General features: G+C 37.5%; 1 long non-coding RNA gene across 1 annotated transcript in view; it reads right to left on the bottom strand.

The window, feature by feature from the left end:
• LOC133127585 (uncharacterized) overlaps positions 1–13,392 on the bottom strand; it is a 51,897-nt gene extending 38,505 nt beyond the window's left edge. Inside the window, exon 1 of the long non-coding RNA XR_009708640.1 lies at positions 13,071–13,392. This is a non-coding gene — a long non-coding RNA (uncharacterized LOC133127585). The remainder of the gene's footprint in view (positions 1–13,070) is intronic.
• Positions 13,393–14,276: the final 884 nt, after the last annotated feature.

Below are 14,276 nucleotides of genomic sequence, written 5' to 3'. Positions count from 1 at the left end.
AGGCCTGATTAATTAATTTCACACTGTAGCTCCAGAGAACATTTTCCCACAAACAAGTGACCGAGAAAAATGTAGCCCCAAAGAAAGAAGTCAACATCAAGTTCAACAACGTGCTGGTGCTCATTACCATGACAATAACGTCTGGGAGCACAGAAGTCTTCTTAACAAGAGGGTCTGGCGTCAAGACACTCCACCTCCCAGACCCCGAAACATTTTCCCAGGCCCTTACAACAATCGCACAACTGTTTGCTTTAAACGCCCGGACTGGGGCCGCTAAGTGCGCTTCATGATTACTTAGTAGAATGCATAAAGAACGATTTCGTTAAGGCAGCACCAACTGTTCACACTTCAGATGTGTTTCTACACTTATATATTTTCATATGTTTCACAAACCATTGTGAATAATAATAATAATAATAATAATAATAATAATAATAATAATAATAATAATAATGAACCATTAGAAAATCAAGAAAATCAATGGAGTAGGTTCAGCACAAACTTATATTACTGGATGAACACGCAGACCCCTTTTCAGACGCTTTCCATGAGATAAACTTTACAGAAAAGAGGTTGCCAACTTCCGATACCTCGAGACTGTAAAAAATGGCACCACTATATCAGTAGTAGTGCTGGTAATAATAATCATAACCATAATCATAATCATAATAATGCATAGGTACTTACATGCCAAGGCCTTTAGGGATAATCCGTTATGATAGGCCTACCAGAAACGTCCATTTCAACAATAACACACAACAAAAACTTAAATACAAAAAAAAAAACTAAAAAACGAAATACTCCTCTGTATTCAGGATCAGAATGAAAGCGTTTAAGCGGCGAGGAAGTTCTAATAGACAAATTCAGTTTCTCTTTAACCGAAGCTCATTGTACGGGAGCAAAAGCAATATTGTGCGTCCATTCCATCCGGAGCAATTTATTTCAAACACCGTCATTACTTGTGGTTGAGTGACCTGCGACAGATAAAGTTTTGAGCAAGAACTATCCCCCGTTTTCTGTCAGCATCCATTCTCACGCCAAATTTTCTCACAGGCTATGGGAGAATCTGTTGAAGTCCGTTTTAGTCCCCTTCACTGGACCGGCTGTCGTGAACGTGTACAGAAACCCAAACAGTGCGGCTCCCCTATTCATTGTCCATTGTGAATTGTGCTATTGTTACAACTCTGCGTGAACGTTTTTTTTACGCCTTGTATTTTTCCTGAATCACTTTGGCAGACTTAAGAGTTAGACGTAGACAGGGAGAGGGGAAGAGAGAGAGGGAGATGGAGAGCGAGGGAGGGAAGGGAGCGAGAGAGAGTAGGGGGTGAGAGAGAGAGAGAGAGAGAGAGAGAGAGAGAGAGAGAGAGAGAGAGAGAGAGAGAGAGAGAGAGAGAGAGAGCGCTATTAATTCTTCAAAGACTAAAAACGAACATGAAATGACTTGGGACCAGCCCCCATTTCCTGAAAAAAAAACCTCAACATCAAAACAACAAAGCATTTACCCATGCCCAAGTGTCACAGCTCAATATGCGACATCACAGCAAGGATTGCTACGGCTATCGGCTATAGCGATGCATTTCTCGAAAACATCCAACTCGTATCTATTTTTCTTAAACAGTCTATGAAAAAAACACAAAATGTCAAGCCAGTATATACCGTGGACGTTGCCCATCCTCTCACTGGGCTTCGCGTTTACTTTTTCTTCTTGCAAAGTAGGATACATGACAGGCGAGAAGGCGCCCTTTCCACAGGCTTGTGATGGAATTATACGAACCTATAATGTAGCACAGATGTGATGATGAATGGGAAACCGGAACAACCATCTTCTCCAAAAATCTGAGCCTTGTTGCCTAAAGTGCTACTTCGGTCAACTATAGATTCTGAAGCATCGAGCCACGGCGACAACAAAAAAATGAAATGATACCGACCGAGCCGGTAATCCGTTAAAAATAACGCGGACCATGCTGTATGCGAGAGGGGTGAGAGGGTGAGAATGAAAGAGAAATGCATGGAAAATGGAATTTCCTTCCATCTGTTAAATAAAATAAAGGCGAATCCGGGAGGCAGGTGAAGGTGCTTGGAAAACAGTTCTGACGCTTCTGTGCTCGGAAGACAAAATTCAAGACGGATACTGAAAACTGTAGGTTTTGGGTCACGTTGCCTTGCGTGAGGTTAAGTAGATACGTCTCCGGTCATTTTCACCGCGTTTTCGTGTTACCAATTGAGATTATTTTCGTATTAAAACACGCTTCCTCGTCAATTGCTATAAACCAGCTCGTATTCCGTCTCGAAGCACGATGGAAGGGCTGCCAGATGATTCGCCGTTGCCTCAGGAGATGTTGAAATTGCGTTCGCCCAAGCTCTCCACATTTTACTACGTGAATGATTGCGTCCTGACGTCAGGGGCCGGGATAGGTTATCCCGATTCATATTTTAAAGATATTCTAAAGGTGTGTATAGTTTAAGATACGTGTAATGTTGAAGCCTACATGTTGTCGTTGTGTTACCATTTAGTTATTTGTATTAGCCTAATATATGCTCTCGCTTGTTTTAAAATACGACTTCTGCAATAAATATAATACGAATAATTGTAACAATAATACATTTCTGTAAAACGCTGCCGTTTATTTGCGAAAAAAAATCAATTAGGTGTTGTTTATTGGCATATTTTTAAAGAATAATACTTATTTCAATGCAATGCACTGTGAGTTTTAGTTTTCAGAAGCTTGCTATTTGTAGGCTATGTCGATCAGCCTTGTCTCTAAAACGGCTGTGAGTGATTTTCTTAACAACTGCAATAATTTAAGTTTTAAGTAAAATAGTATGGATGTGACCATGTCATATTTTTGAGACAATAAAGAATATGTAAGCTACTCTCTCCATTGACATTTTGAGCCTATAGGCTAGATAAGACATTTTCCCAAAAGCTTAAACCTTGCTTCAGTGACGTGATGCATACTATATGTATCATTTATCATTGTGTTGGATCTATTTTATCATAAGTAGCCTATAACCTACATAAAATATACATGTAATAATAAGCCATAACCATAAGCTTTTGTTGGCATCTTTGCCAAACCACGTTATTGTACAACACGGTAATAATACAGAAATCGTATTTCCACTACTCCAGCACCTAAAATTCAACAAATGACTTATCTACTGTGAATACATCCACCTTTTGAAGGAGAGGTGAAACAGGAAGACTAAAGAAAGGGGGGGGGGGGGTAGGTAGCTTATGTAGCTTATGGATAGCTTATGTAATCCTACATTTCATAATATTTATAATTTGTATATTTTCAAGACAATGTAAATACATTTTATGTAGGCATGAGATCATCACTCTTCTGATTTCTGATCATTTACTGTAGTTTCTTGTACATACCGAAGAGCCTTTATTGAAGAAAGAAGTGAATGCTATTTATCTAAAATATATATAGCATATACAATTATTGCATGATAGGCCACGATAACGGTAGATTTACAATAGGTGTATATCAACTCATTCGCTTTCTACAACTTAAAAAACGTTATATGGCGAACTAGGAAGGCACAAGGATATATCAACAAAGTGGCACAGAGAGTTCCGTTGAAAAACTGCATAGGCTACTACTAAAAATTCACTACGTTTGCTATATTCACTGTGCGGATTCAGGTGAAGGAATCTCTGCTCGAGAAATAGGTTCGGCACGTGGTAGAAGCACCTAGGTTCCAGCACTAGCACCATAGGGACATTACCGTCCAATCAGACAACAGCATATTTGACGAACCGGACCTTAATGATTATATAGTTTTTTTTTCCGTTGTGTTCAATGGCAAGCAACATTCACACCTCACTTCAAAGTTCATGCTGTACACATACTACCAGAATATACTTACGGCTTTTTTTTTGGCATTTGTATGCCATTAGTCAGGAGTGATAACCTACAGTCTACTGTACTACTACCATAACCCTTCTATTATTAATATTGTTATTATTATGATTATTATTATGATTGTTATTATTAGAAGAAAAAGAAGAAGACAACAACAACAACAACAACAACAACAACAGCAAGTAATAATAAGTAGTAATAATAATAAGATGATGCACAACAGAAACAGATATTGAGGTGAGGGGTAAAATGGTTTGGTTAACATAAAATTGACTGGGGTTGTAATTTTTTTTACGTTTCGGACAGTTCTAACGGACCCTATAATAACACAGTCATACTACATGGCTGTACATGCCAACATGCATCACAATAGCAGACATCTCTTAGCTTCAAATACAAGCTTCCGTAGGCTGCGTCAGGTGCCCCATCACCTTTCTGAAAGTGGCATAGGAAAATAACTAGATTTTAATTAAGCTTAGACTACTGTTATTAAGTTTAGTAAATTGGACGTCATTTTCAGTTTTATAATTAATAGAACGTTTTACTATTTTAAATATTTTCGAATGAAAGATGCAACAACAATCGCTGTGATGTTTCATATTTCGGTATGACTCATTGTAAACTATGCCTGAAACCATTTACTTTTTAACATTAAAACCAAAAATAAGTTAACCGCTAAAACACGTCCAAGAAAATGTCCTTTGCTTCGACTCTATGCTCCTTGAGAGGAATACAGCAAGATTTCATGAAGATCAACTTGACTCCTGCCAACTGACAGTATATGTTGTTGTAGCTACTGTAAACACTGTAGGCATACACCTCTACACAATGTGAAGCTAAGAGTATTACATCTGTTGCATTTAATAGATGCAGAAGCTATAACAACAATTGATTATTTAAAGGCCATTATGATTACAATATTTTGCTGTATTGGCACCCAAAGCCCAGAGGGACGATACCGTGAATGCGAAAAAATAGTCTTCGACCGTCAAAAACATATTTAATGCAGTGTCACCCGTCGTCCATTGCCCAACAATTGGCTTTTAAAACAAGATGTAAATGTGATTATGGCAATTACATTTTAAAAAGTTAGAATGCTGCCATCTATTTATTATTAAAATAGATGGGCCTGTTGACTCCACCCTCCCACTCTCGAGACCATCATTAGTTGCAATAACTAATTTAGCCAACTGCTATCCTTTTCGTCACATAGTATTTTTCATTCAGTTCAGCCGTGGCCCCACAGAAGGCCTTAGCAAAGAAACAACTAACAACGTCATTTAATGCTTAGAATACACCACAGTATTAGTCTCATGTCATACAGAATGTCATACAACTATGCTTTCGGTTTAATCGCCCCTTTATTGTGTAATTTAGGCTATTAAAAGGCAGGCAACAGAATGCAATTATATGCCAAACAATCTTAAAACGTTTATGTGTAGCCTATATTACAACACACAATGTCAACCTAAATTATATTGTAATATCTACCATTTTCAAGCAATTACGAATTATAAAACAAAAGATAATTTCCGCTTTCAGTGATGGAATGACGCTCTGGGATACAGTATATATGGACGCAATGCAATTCCAAACAGTTGACCGTACTACAGTACAGGAACAGCGACACTCCTTGGAAAAAAGTAAAAATGTTCCCAGTGTAGCTGGATTGCAGTAAGGCTGTACTTTGTTCCGCCAACGCATCAATAATTCTCATCAAGAGTTCTCACAGAGAACATTTTAACTTGAACTTGACCTGTAAATAATGTTTTTTTAATGTATTTATTAAGAAGTTATGGGGCTTTGATAAATAAGTGGAAATACGAATATCTTCGAAAGCAACAACTACTAGCACCACTTCTACTAGAGGCCTACTTCATAATATGTGCACGTTATATTATTATTATTATTATTATTATTATCATTATTATTATTATTATTATTATTATTATATGTATTTCGTTGGAGTCATTTTAAATGTTTTAATTAGGTCTACGAATAACGTGTGTTTCCTTACACGCTACATTTGTGTGAAATAATGCATTTAGCTTTTCGTAAAATGAAAATATGGTCTATGGAGAAAGATGGAGACATGGGTGAGGACTGAAATAACAAGTTGGCATTTTCCACCTCACGGAAATCGCTCCTCGTTCCCACTGGTATTAGATTTCGGGGGTGTTAATACAGCTTCCATAATCAAACAATAAAACAGAATTAAAATCAATGTTTTTTTTCCTTTCCTGATTTTCTCTCTCTCTCAAACATATCTCTCAAACAATGAGAGAGCCTCTGCAGTCTTTTGTCATGTCATGAGGAAAATGTATTTTAAATATTGATGATTAAACTACTCGTAGTAATTGAAACTCTTTCATCGCATATGATAATTCAGTAACCAAGACTCGGCAAACATAGTCTACAGGAAACTACAAGCTGAAAGTTTGCAACTGCATTAATGGACGTGTGTGGTAACATTTACAGTGCAGCTATCAGCTGTAGACACACGCCTGGTCTATGCGCTAAAAAGAGGAAAGCAGCCTACTTGCAGAACATCAATCGATTACACGACTGTGTATCAACACCAATTAATAACGTGTGCATCTTCCATACCTATCGAAACGCCATGAGCACGGGCACGGTAACTAAACCTGAAAACATTCAATCAAACAAAACCAAGGTCGAAATGTAGCTTGCGCGTTACATAATAAAGAAGCCTATCTATAAACCTACTTCATTCTTTTACTGAACAAGTATATACTCTGTAAATGGAGTGCATATTTAAATATATTGTTATTCGTTGTATAACCTACTTAAGGAGCATCACGGTGCCCCTTTCCACATGTTTCATAAGTAACCAGCCTCAGTGACACAGCATCAAACATTACATTTAGTTATTGTATCCTACTGTACTACTTTAACCACTTGAATATTATGCGGACTATGGAGACAATTAATTGATCAATCAAACTATTGGAGGCAGTTAACTGTTGTTCGTTCTCATTGGCAATTCAGTTTGGATAATAAAATGCGTGATACTGTTATATATTCAATTCACATTTCAGAATTTATAGATATTTTCAAAATGTACCCTTATCATACAATGTCGTATGATATCAACATATTTCTAATTATTTTTATCGTTCATAATTGACTGGCAGCCTGGATGCCTCTTTCCCCTGGAGAATGTGGAATAAGGATGCATTAGAGTGCTTAGTATTGGGTCTTTGGCAACACAGACCCTCTTCTACCAAGTAAACACAGTGTCACTTGTCAAAAAGAGAATATACTGAACATATTTATGTTTTTTCTGAATGTTAAAAGCAAACTGCTTCCCATCTGTTCCGACGTATCAGTTGGCTTTCCATCTGATGAATCATGCAGATATTTGGCATCATGTCATATGTTATTATGTACAATATGACCTGTTTCACGTTCCTTATGGCACCGCTATTTAAAGATTTAAAACGTTTCCAGATATTTTGCGTCATTTCTTAATTTGTGTTCTTCTTAGCCACAATGTAAGCAAATATATATAAATGGAGGATTTCATATGAAATGTATAACGTTCAAATTTTAGAGGGAAGGGTAACAAAGAAAAGTAAATTTAACAAGGCGATATTCAACACCTTCCCCATGACGTCCAAGGCTGCTGTGCCGTAGTTCATGTCCACAGGTGCACAGAAGACCTAATCATTCCCGTCTTCCAAAAGCAATCAGCTTTTCAGAGTAATTACGTGACTGACCTATGTGTATTGACTGGCCTGGTGTTTGTGTGTGCGTGCGCGCGCGCGTGTGTGCGTGTGTGTGTGTGTGTGTGAGAGAGAGAGAGAGAGAGAGAGAGTTACATTGTCATGTGCGTGATTCTTTATATGTAATACAGTCATGTTTTTTGCATAATTTATACAGTATAGCCTACTGTACAGAATGCAGTAGGACATAAATGGAAAATGACAGGCCAAAGCATGCCCTTACAAAGGAATGTGAATCGTGTTTGTAATAATTTGAACATTTAAACTTTAGTCCAATTCACATTTTGTAGTTCCACCAGATTTAAACTTATGGTGCAGCTCAAACTCGAAAAAAAACGAATAACGAGTAACGAATATCAAACGAGAACGTCACATTTTGTGACATGACATTAGCAATTAGGGAAACAGGGCCAATCAGCAAGTCCTTTGGTGAATGTCCCACATTATGTAGAATACTGCTCAGGTCTAATTCTAGCTAAGCACATTCTGATGGTAGTTAATGTAGTCAAACAAGTACGAAATAATATTTAATTGCAGGGGTCAATGGTGCTTTTAAGTGGCCTGGATGGATAGAGCCCCCAGGCTCTGACATGTGGATGGGACATGTGATGCACACTAAATGTATTTACTCATAGGTGTCCATTCCTCCCAGTGCACAGTACCAAGAGGAGGGGTAAACAGGGGTCCTGTGAGCATGTCAATCTTCTCCCTAATTCTGCTGGTTAATGTAACTGCTTCACATCATCCTGCCCAAATGCATCCTCAAAGTACACATGGCGTGATGAAAATACACTACAGTTCCCATTTATTTTCACACATCTTGAAAATGCACCAATTTCCTAGTAATGTTTCTCATCATTTAAAAGCGTAACCAACAGCAACATTTTAATGTTTCTGCAAATATTTCAGAAGTTCATTCTGAAAAGGTGTTTGATAAGCCTGCCTTTAAACTATAAAACGGCCAGCAGGGCATTCATTTTCAAAATGATAAAATATCCTGTTACGCTGTTAGGTATTTGTTTAAACATCTCATTCAACTCAATTTTCCAATAAGAAGGTTTTGTGAAAAAATGATGCATGGCTTTGTAAGCAGCGCTTGCAGGCTGCCTAAGAAGTCTCAGGAGGCATGAAACCAGGAAGCTGAGTTAAATACAAACAGCTATTTGATTCCAATATTTCCCCTGAACGCATAATATGACACTGCTTTGATTCCTCCAGCTAACTAAATTGCAAGTCTGACCAATTATTTAGTTTCATCTGACGTCTAAAAGAGCAGGACGTTGAGAGATTTGACTAATAAATTACATGGGGAAACAGATTAAACACCACAAAATTGCAAATATACACCGATGAATGTGTAATAATGTGATTTTTAAAAATAGCCATTTTTTACCTTTGAATATACTGTATTTTATGGAACCACAACAATGTTTTGGAACGGTCTTTTGGAACACAATATTTTGAGTGGCCACAATGGCTGATGCAATTCCTTGAATGCAGTTGAAACCTGTGGGTTTTGTGTTTAACGAATACCCAAGTTCACACTGTCTAAAGTCTGATTTGCACTGTATGAAATCAGTGATTACAGATCAAAATGTCTGCCACTTTTGTTGGAAATCACGAGATGCACTTCATACTAAAAACGATGTAACTATGACACAGAACACTTCTATACAAATACAATGGGAACAGAGTCTGATATATGCATTTTAAAGCATAATTATTATATCTTTGCTTTTGACCTTACTGAGGCAATTCAGAAATTCAAAAAGTTAAAACTATCATCACTTGCAGTCAAACGCTAATGCGGAGGCTATTTGGTTTTTTGTGTACAAATCCATTATCACATTTCATTTTTCACATTGGAGAACAGTAATAAGGAAACCATAAGTGTGTTTTACTAACTATTTGAACCTGAAAAAGAAATGTCTGGAAAATGTTATAATTACAAACTGATATTTAACACAAGAAAAACATCAAAATGAAGGCTCAGATTATTTTAATAAAGCATCGTGATTAGAGTTGAATTTATCTTTCAATGAAGTTTATAGATATGCTTGATGCAAAGCATGACCAAGATGGAACTTAGTCCCAGCACAGGAGGGTGTGCAGTTATACGGACAGCCATCTTTAAATCTCAGCCACTGAGAAGTACTAGGATACTAAGTAGTAAGGTAATTACCCATAATGACTGAAATGTCACACGTTAATGCCACCACTTTTATGCACAGAAGAAGTGGAGGATCTTCCCATGCCGAAGCCAGAGCACTTCCGTTTGGTCACTCTCCACCTGTATCCACACATTACTCACACTGCCATTTTCTGTCATACAATAAATTCATATCTGGCAGTTGGCACTTTTTCTGACCTGTTCTCACTGTAATGGTTATCAGCATAATTTCTCGAGCAGACAGTCAAGATCTTCTGTGAAAGCACAGTGAGAATGGGCAGCATTGACTGTTCTGGGAAGACAGCGCAGAGAAGCTTGCAGTTATTATGACATAAAATAACTGAAAGCAAGTATTCAATGAAAATTCGATATTTTCACATTATTGGGATGGACCAAAGACTAATAAAGTCTTTAAAATTCACTTCAAAATCTTACAGAGATCCAAATGTGTTATGATAACTAATAAAAGTATAAAGTTTCTCTTTCGTACAACAGTTGAATGTGTAATCGTAGAATTGGCTATTCAGATTTGGAATGTAATTTAAGGCACGTTAATGCCCTTAGATGCTACTCAATAAAGACAGTTAGCATTGAGAGCAATGGAGAAAAAACAACCTTGAGTTAGCCTTGGTTAGAGAAATTAAAAACGCAGTCACATCTTTTATCAAAGGTAGTTTAGTTTCACGAGAATGAAAACATCAATTTTGTATTCATCTTCTTCTTTCTTTAAAAACAGATAAGCGTGGTATCTGTACCGGGGTTCCATTACATGCAGGGCGTGAGGAACAATGGTGATAGTATCGTAGGAAAATAACAAAAATAATCAAAATAACTAACACTGTACACAGGACAGAACGAGCATAAAAACCCACAAGTAAAACTCAATCTTGACATAATGACTGATTCTAACAAGCAACATGCACAGCATGGCTATATAAAGACACTGAGGCCATAACATCATTTTGAATTAATTTTCTGCTTTGCTAGTTTATCTTCCTTATTTACCCAATGTTTTTTGTTTAATGGAATGATGGGGAGGAATGGTAGTCTTCCGTAACCCTTTGAAGAGTAGTTTATTTGGAATGTTTTTTTGTCAAAAGTCAGTGTTCTAGAACTTTTTTTATGTTCTTATTTTTTCTTTTTTCTTTTAATTCTAGCACAAATCCCAAAAGAGGAGGAGGATGAAACAGCCTCTAAAAAGTTCAGGTGAAAAAAACCCCCCCAAAAAAAACACCATCCTGATTTTCAGTAATAAAGTCTACATATTTATTGCTTCATGGGCAGAACACAGGGTCATTGTGTCAGCGTGACACGGTTAGCGCTCATGACCTGCGGAAGTTATCAGTAGACATGGCGGAGGTCGCGCACGGGGGAATTGGAGAAGACCCACTTCAAAGGGCTTCACTTGACATCAGGACCTCGGGGTCACTCATTAATAAGTCACACAGAGAGTAAATATTTGAGGGTCGAAACGGTCCCTCTAGGTCTACTTCCCTTAACATCAGCATTGCCGCCTGTGGCACGCCGAACAACTCTTTTGATAGCTGAGCAGAACCAAAAAGCTATCTTTAATGAGCCCATGTAAAGCCATTACACAAAGCAATACCACAAAATGGCAATTGGATCTGGCCCTGTTACAGTTTCGGTCTTTAGTCGCTACCGCAGACCAGATTTTGTGGAGTATAGCTCCCCCGATTCTCACAATCCAGACAACAGTTTCTCCTGTTTTACCAGCATGTTCATACAGGCATTTAACACTCCTTAAGCAACAGAAATTACACCAAGAGCTCGAAATAGCGATATATTTATGGACAACAGCATGGGTTTTCGTATGATAATTACCAACACATTTTCACTGAAAAAGACAATGATAGGAAACGCCATGCACACTTTTAACGGCAGCGGCCTGACAAATTCTGAAGCAACCACGACTTGTCCATTTGCCTGCCCGTTAAAAAAATATTTGTCGGTTCGACAGTACAATTAGTGGATATTACAGTTCTCTAATTATGGGCAATGCCCAACTCGCAGCCCATGTGCTGTGTGCCAAGATGGCAGCCAGCCCATCGTGTCAGACAAAGACCCCTGGTCATCAAGAAACCTGACAATATTACACAACATCCCTGAAAAGTTTGAGCTTTAGGATGTCGGAAACGAGGCTGAAATGATACACATCCATCCAGCACAATGGGTTAGTTAAGCTTACTTAACCTGCTCCACAACCCTCCATATGGATGAGCAGCCTTGTTGATCTGAACTCACGACACTGCGAAACTGTCTGCAAAAGCCTACCAGTTTGCAAAAAGATGACTTAGCCATCGTTCTGTTAGCGCGTTATTAACAGATACATAAACTTAGGGAAGAACAGCAGTGATAAAACGTAAACAAAAAAATGTTGCAGAGACAGCTTCTGTAAAGTGCAAATTGAATATAGCTACAAATATCGCCAACATTTCTACTATTTAATAATCCAAATGATAATACTGAGGGCATGCTTTCAGCATCCCAGCATATCCTCCCACACATTATCTCTCTATTACATGCAGCTTTGCAAACTAACTTCAAGGGATTAACATTGACTTAAATACTGTGACCAAATATTCAGGGCTGGAAATGTCATTAAACCTTACATTAGTCACTTCCCCTGATGAATGCCAAAGAGTGAAATCAGAAAAATATGATTTCTCGCTCATTTAAAATTCATAATATTGTATTTATAGTTAAGTATATTTGTGGGCACAATTAAAATACATTCCCTGTCATTTGCTCACAATCAATACATAGCTTGTTGAAATGATGCTTAATTATGAAATTATTAATTTGTATGAAAAACTGGCTCTCAAATACGGAACAAAGTTATGAAAAAGAACTCCACATTTCAACACTTTTTTCATTGCAACGGCAAAAAATAACTGACGGACCAACTCCATTCCACACCACTGCGTGTTAACTCCATACTCCGGAGTAATACGCAAATACGCAAAGCCTCATCCAACTTCCTCCAACGGAACAACTGGAAGGTGTCACCTCGATGCCGCAGAAAACTGTGATCAAAATACATGTACTCTAAAAGTTGCAAAAAGTTGTAGCAATTTTGTTGTTCCTCAAATTCACTTAAAATGAAAAAAAAAATCTATATATATATAGCCAATAAGCATTTTCTGAATCTCTTTTTCCTCGCCTCCTGAGATTCAGACGCTGTGTGTGCAACTTAAGTACGGTCCACCAAAAAGTCCAACGACGCTTTTCTCTTAAAACTATCCATATTTTATTACTTACCGAAGGAAGGTAATCGGCCTTATTCGGGTCCTCTTAGAGAGAGCTGCTAGATCGGTCCCTGTCTCAGTGAAAAAAGACTGCCTTCTAACTGCCCCGGTCCTTTAATTAGAAGCGGGCTGAATTTTATGATAATAAGGATTGACATCAGCCGTAACAACTCGAGCAGCATAAAAGACGGGAGCAAGGGGCAAATTCGCGTCGCGTTTCCCATGCAATTCCGACGGTCAAGTTCAAGCGCAATTTTCAAGTCACGGCAACTTGTGGCCAATTGCCATTCAAAACGCGTCCGTGTGTACCCAACGCTGAAACGCGTTGTGGGAACATCTTAAAAGCGCTTCTCAGCCATTATAGCACACTAACTGTGTGAAAGTAGACATATACGTCACCACAGGATGTGCTAATTGGATCACAGAAGCCAACAAAAACAATGTAGCCAACGCTACAGCCAACGCGACAAAAATACAATTTCCAATAGTTTAATATTGTAAAGGCACCCCGAGTTGCCGGCAAACTAAACGAACATATAAATGCAGAAAAAAGAGGGTGTTTCTCTTTTTCTCTATATGTTGGCCTATATATAATTCAGATTATTAAATGTATTTACATATTTTGGTTATCTCGCAAAATAAACTATATCAATGCATTGGATCATGTATAATGTTTTTTTTACCTTTTAATTTTTTTTAATTAAATGCTTAAACATGAACAATTTCATAAACGCAGGACCGGTATATTTCAAATTAGTTTGTTTTTCAACCTAAATTATTTTCAAGCTGCTACAGTTACCGTATAATTACGACCCAAGGAAATTGCAGAAGCGTACAGCACTCTCTCAAACAATTAGTAAGGCTGAGTCCGCAATTGGACAAAAATACTAGTTGCAGACAGAGAAGAGGTTACAGGTTATTAAAGGATAAGGGAAAAAACTATGCATTGATATTAGTGCAGCAAAAATAAACATACCAAAAATATTGTTCTATATTGTTCAAGAAAAATATTCCAGATGACAAACACTTGAGCATGTGCAGGAATGTTAAATCCATGATGCACATTAACAGATGATACAGTGTAGCTACATGTAAGCCCCTGAATATTGAGCATCAAAAACTACTCCTACTACTGCTACGACTACTACTACTAATACTACCACTAACAACAACAACAACAATAATAATAATAATAATAATAATAATAATAATAATAATA

The sequence above is a fragment of the Conger conger genome, chromosome 4 (assembly GCF_963514075.1).
Source record: "Conger conger chromosome 4, fConCon1.1, whole genome shotgun sequence".
Taxonomy (NCBI): domain Eukaryota; kingdom Metazoa; phylum Chordata; class Actinopteri; order Anguilliformes; family Congridae; genus Conger; species Conger conger.
Note: the sequence above shows the minus strand (reverse complement) of the source record. Positions and strands in the feature narration are given on the sequence as shown.